Source organism: Amia ocellicauda, chromosome 16, assembly GCF_036373705.1.
Source record: "Amia ocellicauda isolate fAmiCal2 chromosome 16, fAmiCal2.hap1, whole genome shotgun sequence".
In the NCBI taxonomy this organism is placed as follows: Eukaryota; Metazoa; Chordata; class Actinopteri; order Amiiformes; family Amiidae; genus Amia; species Amia ocellicauda.
Window position 1 is genome coordinate 28278669 of NC_089865.1, and position 9073 is coordinate 28287741.

Genomic DNA, 9073 nt, shown 5'->3' on the forward strand with positions numbered 1-9073 from the left:
TACCTTTGTGCGGTGCCAGAGTTGCTGATAGCATGTTCTCCGGTGTCCCGCTCTGTTTTGGTTTTCGGTGCCTCGCTGCGCGCCACTCTCGGCCAGGGTATTCTCAACTCTTTTGAGTTGTTTGCGGTCCTGCCGGACCATTCTCTCTGTGCTGTCTCACGGGGGAGCGGTTACCATTCTGGATAGACGCGTCAGCACCACAGTCCATGGTTTTTGTCAAAGAGCATAGGTTTCCCGGTCTGCCTCAAGCAGGTACGCCCTTGCCAAGGAGAAGTTGTGAAGCTGCTCCTTCAGTTGGCTTGTTGGCGTAGGGGTATGATTGTCACTTGTTGTTCTCTCCCTCAGAGGGAGGTAGAACAGCTATGTGCAGTGCCAGAGCTGCTGATAGCATGTTCTCCGGTGTCCCGCTCCGTTTTGGTTTTAGGTGGCTTTCTGCGCGCCGCTCTCGGCCAGGGTATTCTCAACTCTAGAGAGATCCAGATGATTTTCAACTCCTGAGAGGTCTGCACAGGCTCCCCGTGGCTCGTTGGTCTAGGGGTATGATTCTTGCTTTGGGTGCGAGATGTCCTGGGTTCAACTCCTGGACGAGCCCGTCTTTCCTGCCCCTTCTCTGTTCTGCGGTCTCCGGACAGGTCGCTCTCTGTGGAAGCCTGGGTGTTCTGTGTAATTACAGGGCTTTTGACCTCAGATGCTGTTTGCCAGCGTTTTCGTCTCTTTGAAACAAATGCGTATTATTCAAGGTTTTTGTTGTGTTTCTTGAGGAGGAGGAGCACATGTAGTGTATTGTGGAGGAGAGGGAAGAAATGTGGTTTTCCGGCTTGTTATGGAGACCTTTGCTGAACGTGTACACCTGAGCTGCACCGAAGGAGAGGCATTCTTCTGAGTTGTTTGCGGTCCTGCTGGACCATGCTCTCCGTGTTGTCTCACTGGGGGAGCGGTTACCGTTCTGGATAGACACGTCAGCACCACAGTCCATGGTATTTGTCAAAGAGCGAAGGTTTCCCAGTCTGCCTCAAGCAGGTACGCCCTTGCCAAGGAGGGCTTGTAACGTCACTACTTTTCTTGGCTCGTTGGTCTAGGGGTATGATTCTCGCTTAGGGTGTAAGAGGTCCCGGGTTCATCTCCTTGACGAGCCCCAGGGTGCAAAGCTGTGTGGTGTTGTGGCTGGCAACTGGAGTCTTCTGGGGGTTGTTTCCCTCTCTTCCTCAGAGGGAGTTAGAACAGCTAAGTGCAGTGCCAGAGCTGCTGATAGCATGTTCTCTGGTGTCCCGCTCTGTTTTGGTTTTCGGTGCCTCGCTGCGTGCCGCTCTCGGCCAAGGTATTCTCAACTCTTTTGAGTTGTTTGCGATCCTGCCGGACCATGCTCTTTCTGCTGTCTCACACGGGGAGAGGTTACTGCTCTGGAAAGACACGTCAGCGCCAGAGTCCATGGTATTAGTCAAAGAGCGTAGGTTTCCCGGTCTGCCTCAAGCAGGTACGCCCTTGCCAAGGAGAAGTTGTGAAGCTGCTCCTTCAGTTGGCTTGTTGGCGTAGGGGTATGATTGTCACTTGTTGTTCTCTCCCTCAGAGGGAGGTAGAACAGCTATGTGCGATGCCAGAGCTGCTGATAGCATGTTCTCCGGTGTCCCGCTCTGTTTTGGTTTTCGGTGCCATCGCTGCGAGTCCAATCTTGCTGCTTCTTGAATTCCTCAGCAACACAGATGAAACGTTCAAACAATCTTTTCATTTTCATTCGATTCACTTTGCATTTTACAAAAGAGGCAAAACGTGGAAGTAACTGAACCAGCTTCATCCGGACATTGGGTCATGTGTGGGTTTAAAGTTACGAAATGAAAATCAATGAAACGGACTTCCAAGTGCTTTGAGAGTGTAGAAATGACAGTTTGAGCCCCAGGGCGCGAAGCTACGTGGTGTAGTGGCTGGCAACAGGAGTCTTCTTCGGGTTGTTTCCTTCTCTCCCTCAGAGGGAGGTAGAACAGCTATGTGCGGTGCCAGAGCTGCTGATTGCATGTTCTCCGGTGTCCCGCTCCGTTTTGGTTTTCGGTGCATCGCTGCGCGCCGCTCTCGGCCAGGGTATTTTCAACTCCTGAGAGGTCTGGACAAGCTCCCCATGGCTCATTGGTCTAGGGGTATGATTCTTGCTTTGGGTGCGAGAGGTCCCGGGTTCAACTCCCGGATGAGCCCGTCTGGCCTGCCCCTTCTCTGTTTTGCGGTCCCTGGACAGTTCGCTCTCTGTGGGAGCCTGGGTCCTCTGCGTAAATGCAGTGCTTTTGACCTCAGATGCTGTTGCCAGTGTTTTCTTCTCTTTTAAACAAATGCATGTCATACAAGGTTTTTGTTGTTGTTGTTGTTGTTGTTGTTGTTGTTGAGGAGGAGGGGCACATGTAGTGTGTTGTGGAGGAGAGGGAAGAAATTTGGTTTTCCGGCTTGTTATGGAGACCTTTGCTGAACGTGTACACCTGAGCTGCACCAAAGGAGAAGCATTCTTTTGAGTTGTTTGTGGTTTGCGGTCCTGCTAGAATATGCTCTCCATTAGCGAGTTAACATTGTCATATCTCACTGGAAACGTTGCCGTGGTAAGGGGGACTGAAATTTGTCATTATTGCAGAAATAACATAAATAACATACTCGCGCATAACTATTTCTGTGAAAGTCTAGACACTTGAACTCACGGCCATCCCCTCACCTCTATTTTGGAAATGTCAATCCACAATCTCCCTATATTTATATTATATTTTGAGGAACAGCTCAGAGCTGACAACATTAACAATATACATGCTGCTCTTCAGACAAACCAGAAATATGATAGAGTCCCACGTCATCTACTGCTAGGCAAACCGTGCAGATATGTCAACTGAAACTGTCGAGTGTGTTAGAGGTTATAATATTGGACATATTCCATGTCTGCCTAGCAACTCAATCTGTAATATGTCCTGCCACGAAACGGACTTCTGACATAAAACTGTGTACTGTGGCAGAAATAAACTGAAGACAAACGATCTGGCATTGTGTCGGTGACTTTTTTCTTCCCGAGCTCGTCTCCTGCGGAGGATCCACCATCCTGCACTGATGGCGCTGGGTTATCCTAGTCCAGGGGTTATCCTAGTCCAGGGAAGCTGAAGGGTTTACTTCTGGTGAAGTGGCTGTACCTTAACAATTTGGGGGCTCGTCCATGATACATTTGGTGAGTATTCTCTTCTCACCTTTGTGCTGTACCCTAAGAACTGCTCGCTACTTGTATCCAAAACATGATGGACTAGAGGGCTGTTCCATTTAGGCAGTAGACTCTAAATGCCCTAGTGCTGTAACTAAGAGCTGCTGAATAACTGATGTATATTGGACTAGAGGGCTGTTACAATTAGGTAATAGATGAGTAAGTAGACTCTGTGCTTTTGTGCTGTAATTGAGAGCAACTGAATACATGGACTAGAGGGCTCTTCGGAGCATGGAGTACCAACATATGGTAGTGTAATATTGCGCTGTGCTGATGTGTGGCATCTGAAGTAGGAAATCTATGTGTTTGTAAGTATGTCACTCTTCTTGTTTATCTTTATGTGTCGAGACTGTTATGATTGGAAGTGAATAAGCAGTACCTGAGAATCGGTGGGAATGATTAATGGTAGTACGAGATAGGATTTTTGCACGTGTAATAAAGACAAAAGCCTGACTTATGGCTAAAGAAAATAAGATGGGGTACCAACACACCCCTATGTAACTGGTGATACTGTTTTGTTCAAATCTTTGAATCCTAGGAATTCCACATTCCCTACCACCCACAGTCTTCTGGGGTGGTGGAACGAGTGAACCAAACTGATAAAAAGAAAATTGACTAAAGCAATATCTGGAACTCAAATTAAGGACTGGGATGTGATGTTGTCACTGGTGTTGGCTGGAATACGCCTGACTCCCAGTAAGACTACTGGGATATTGGCCTATGAGGCTGTGTTTGGGATTCCCTTTCCCACACCTTGGGTTAGGATGCAGGGGAGACCACCTACGCTCTCCTCTGATTTATCAGTGCTCCGGGCAGAATATGCACTTTTGCTGGCAGAAAAGCTGGCCCAGATCCACAATGAATGACTCTCTTCCTAAAAATGATGGGGTGCTGGAGTTGAATATGAATGTGAATAAGAAATGAGAAACTAAAGCTAGCTAACTTATCCATTCATTAGAAAAAAGAAAACTGCAAAATACAATCTGGTCTAAGTCAAATGTCCCAAAGACAAATGGAAAAAAATATATAATAATAATGGTCTCTGTTGGAGTACCAGGATTGGTGGAATCAAGGAAACATGAGATCAAACTGACAAAGTTTCCATAAGTCTTTGTCAGAATAATACGAATTTTGAGATGACCTTGATCGCAATGGATCAACAAAGACTGAGGTAGTGAAATAATCAAGTGGGATTATTTGACATTTAATCTAAATAATAAGAAACTTCATGAATAAATAAATACCATCATAAATAAGTTGTAAGGGCTGTTTGAGACACTGCAGGGTCAATACCACATGCCACAGATTGGATATCTGAATTATCTTATATTTATATTTATAATTAAAAATGTAACAACACATTTATACCGAATTATGAGGCTCTGACCACAAGGATGTTTGACTCTATACAGAGTGCCTCAGGCATTAGAAAATAGAATGAAAGAATATGATTGTATTATAAGAAAAATGTAATACAAAATGTACAATGAATTAACAAAATGTCAATAATAGTAATAAATAAATAGTCATGGTGTCCTCACAAGAAGAACCAGAATTTGTTTGTTAAACATCATGTTATGGACAAGCTCTGTAATGTCAAATTAAAGCAAACGAAAGGCTAGAAGGGAGCCTGGTGCAGCCCCGACAGCTTGTGAAAGCAGGATAATGTAAACATAATGTAAAAAAAAATGTTTAGTTATTGTTATAGCATATAATACCTGATATACAAGTTAAAGTAGAATATGGGTTTAGGATGCGGGTTAAAGGGTAAGAAGTACCACAGAAGTATAAGATTACACATTTAGTGAGCTCAAGTAATATAAAATATTTTTAAAGGAGACAAGTAAGATTGGAAAGGAAGTGAGACAATTATAGATTAGATTAGGTTTTAGAAAACTAGAAACAAAAGTAAGGCAAACCGTGCAGATATGTCAATCGAAACTGTCGAGTGTGTTAGGGGTTATAATATTGGACACATTCCATGTCTGCCTAGCAACTAAATCTGTAATATGTCCTGCTCCGAAACGGACTTCTGACATGTATAAAACTGTGTGCTGTGGCAGAAATAAACCGAGCTCGTCTCCTGCGGAGGATCCACCATCCTGTACTGACGGCGCTGGGTTATCCTAGTCCAGGGAACCTGAAGGGCTTACTTCTGGTGAAGTGGTTGTACCTTAACAGTTTCCCAGTCTGCCTCAAGCAGGTACGCCCTTGCCATGGAGGACTTGTAACGTCGCTCCTTCAGTTGGCTTGTTGGCGTAGTGGTATGTTGTCGTTTGTTGATCTCTCCCTCAGAGGGAGGTAGAACAGCTATGTGCGGTGCCAGAGCTGCTGATAGCATGTTCTCCGGTGTCCCGCTCTGTTTTGGTTTTCGGTGCCTCGCTGCGCGCCGCTCTCGGCCAGGGTATTCTCAACTCTTGAGAGATCCAGATGATTTTCAACTCCTGAGAAATCCGGACTGGCTCCCCATGGCTCGTTGGTCTAGGGGTATGATTCTCACTTAGGGTGCGAGAGGTCCCGGGTTCAACTCCCAGACGAGCCCGTCTTGGCTGCCCTTTCTCTGTTCTGCGGTCCCTGGACAGGTTGCTCTCTGTGGAAGTGTGGGTCCTCTTCGTAAATGCAGGGCTTTTGACCTCAGATGCTGATTGCCAGTGTTTTCTTCTCTTTGAAACAAATGCGTATACAAATACAAAGTTTTTGTTGTTATTGTTGTTGTTGTTGTTGTTGAGGAGGAGGAGCACATGTAGTGTATTGTGGAGAAGAGGGAAGAAATGTGGTTTTCCGGCCTGTTATGGAGACCTTTGCTGAACGTGTACACCTGAGCAGCACCGAAGGAGAGGCATTCTTTTGAGTTGTTTGCGGTCCTGCTGGACCATGCTCTCCGTGCTGTCTCACTGGGGGAGCGGTTACCGTTCTAGATAGACACGTCAGCACCACAGTCCATGGTATTTGCCAAAGAGCGTAGGTTTCCAGGTCTGCCTCAAGCAGGTACGCCCTTGCCAAGGAGAAGTTGTGAAGCTGCTCCTTCAGTTGGCTCTTTGCCGTAGGGGTATGATTGTCACTTGTTGTTCTCTCCCTCAGAGGGAGATAGAACAGCTATATGCGGTGCCAGAGCTGCTGATAGCATGTTCTCCGGTGTCCCGCTCCATTTTCGGTGCCTCGCTGCACGCCGCTCTAGGCCAGGGTATTCTCAACTCTTTTGAGTTGGTTGCAGTCCTGCTGGACCATGCTCTCCCTGCTGTCTCACTTGGGGAGGGGTTACCGTTCTGGAAAGACACGTCAGCGTCACAGTCCATGGTATTAGTCAAAGAGCGTAGGTTTCCCGGTCTGCCTCAAGCAGGTACGCCCTTGCCAAGGAGAGGTTGTGAAGCTGCTCCTTCTGTTTTCTCGTTGGCGTAGGGATATGATTGTCGCTTGTTGTTCTCTCCCTGAGAGGGAGGTAGAACAGCTATGTGCGTTTCCAGAGCTGCTGATAGCATTTTCTCCGTTGTCCCGCTCCGTTTTGGTTTTCGGTGCCTCGCTGCGTGCCGCTCTCGGCCAGGGTATTCTCAACTCTTTTGAGTTGTTTGCGATCCTGCCGGACCATGCTCTCCCTGCTGTCTCACACGGGGAGGAGTTACTGCTCTGGAAAGACACGTCAGCGCCACAGTCCATGGTATTAGTCAAAGAGCGTAGGTTTCCCGGTCTGCCTCAAGCAGGTACGCCCTTGCCAAGGAGAGGTTGTGAAGCCGCTCCTTCAGTTGGCTTGTTGTTCTCTCCCTCAGAGGGAGGTAGAACAGATATGTGCGGTGCCAGAGCTGCTGATAGCATGTTCTCCGGTGTCCCGCTCTGTTTTTGGTGCCATCGCTGCGAGTCCAATCTTGCTGCTTCTTGAATTCCTCAGCAAACACAGATGAAACGTTCAAACAATCTTTTCATTTTCATTCGATTCACTTTGCATTTTACAAAAGAGGCAAAATGTGGAAGTAACTGAACCAGCTTCATCCGGACATTGGGTCATGCGTGGGTTTAAAGTTACGACATGAAAATCAATGAAACGGACTTCCCAGTGCTTTGAGAGTGTAGAAATGACAGTTTGAGTATTTTTTTTGGCAAGAGATACAAGGTTTGGGAGCAGCCTCTCGCCGGTGGGGATGTAGTTCAGTGGTAGAGTGCATGTATGAGGTCCCCGCATTCAATCCTTGGCATCTCCAGGCCGTCTTTTAAGTGAGGAAGTAGTGAAGAAATCGGTAGCCTGGGATTAATCACTCGTTCTCGTTTAGGGCTTATACGCACTCTGTGCCGTTATTCTCAGAGACATTTGTATGCATGCAAAGTGAAAAGTGAAAGAAACGACGAGATGGCAAGCACCCACAGCTGGTCCAATTGGAGTGCCCTCGAAAGGCTAGAGCGTTTTGTTTTTGGCAACGTGAACCTCTCGAGCTTCATGTTGACGCACATACAATCTAAAACCCACGTCTTGTCCACTTCTGTAGGTGAAGTCATAGACAGACAATTGTCAAAGCTAGGGAATTATTGGGCACTGATGCCAGGTGTGATACCTATGAGGTACACGGACTAACAGCGAGCTATAGGCTCTGCTATGCTGAGTGATGCTTCGTGGATAGAGTGACTATCTCGCTAGTAGTAGTAGGGGTTAATGAAAGCATTCCAATTGGAATGCCCTCGAAAGGCTAGAGCGTTTTGTTTACGGCACCGTGAACCTCTCGAGTTTCATGTTGACGCACATACGATCTAAAACCTAAAACCCACTTCTTGTCCACGTCTGTAGGTGCAGTCATAGACAGACAGTTGTCAAAGCTAGGGAATTATTGGGCACTGATGCCAGGTGTGATACCTATGAGGTACACGGACTAACAGCGAACTATAGGCTCTGCTATGCTGAGTGTTGCTTCGTGGATAGAGCGACTATCTCGTTAGTAGTAGTAGGGGTTAATGAAAGCATTCCGATTGGAGTGCCCTCGAAAGGCTAGAGAGTTTTGTTTACGGCACCGTGAACCTCTCGAGTTTCGTGTTGACGCACATACGATCTAAAACCTAAAACCCACTTCTTGTCCACGTCTGTAGGTGGAGTCATAGACAGACAGTTGTCAAAGCTAGGGAATTATTGGGCACTGATGCCAGGTGTGATACCTATGAGATACACGGACTAACAGCGAACTATAGGCTCTGCTATGCTGAGTGTTGCTTCGTGGATAGAGCGACTATCTCGTTAGTAGTAGTAGGGGTTAATGAAAGCATTCCAATTGGATTGCCCTCGAAAGGCTAGAGAGTTTTGTTTACGGCACCGTGAACCTCTCGAGTTTCATGTTGACGCACATACGATCTAAAACCTAAAACCCACTTCTTGTCCACGTCTGTAGGTGCAGTCATAGACAGACAGTTGTCAAAGCTAGGGAATTATTGGGCACTGATGCCAGGTGTGATACCTATGAGGTACACGGACTAACAGCGAGCTATAGGCTTTGCTATGCTGAGTGTTGCTTCGTGGATAGAGCGACTATCTTGCTAGTAGTAGTAATCAAAGCATTCCACTGCCTAACCCAACAGAACACACACAAACTTTGGACATCAACATACTTTGAACACCACTGTTTCACGGGCCATTCTTTTGGCATTAGACCTCGTGGCGCAACGGTAGTGCATCTGACTCCCGATCAGAAGGGTGCGTGTTCGCCGAACACTAGAGTTGCAATAAAAAGTCCACAAATGGCAACGTGAATTCACAAAGCACCTAAATGTCACTGATTTTGCCAGACTCACACTTCTCATTAGGAACAAAGGGATCTACGTAGCCATGCACTTTGAACTATTGCTGCCACCTGTCCGCTGCGAATGTGCAACTAAAGGTATGCGTTT

At 46.7% G+C, this 9073-nt stretch overlaps 1 non-coding gene across 1 annotated transcript; it reads left to right on the top strand.

Moving 5' to 3' along the window:
• The first annotated feature begins 2112 nt into the window (after positions 1-2112).
• trnap-ugg (transfer RNA proline (anticodon UGG)) lies at positions 2113-2184 on the top strand. The gene has a single exon. It is a non-coding gene; the product is annotated as a tRNA-Pro (tRNA).
• The last annotated feature ends 6889 nt before the right edge of the window (positions 2185-9073 follow it).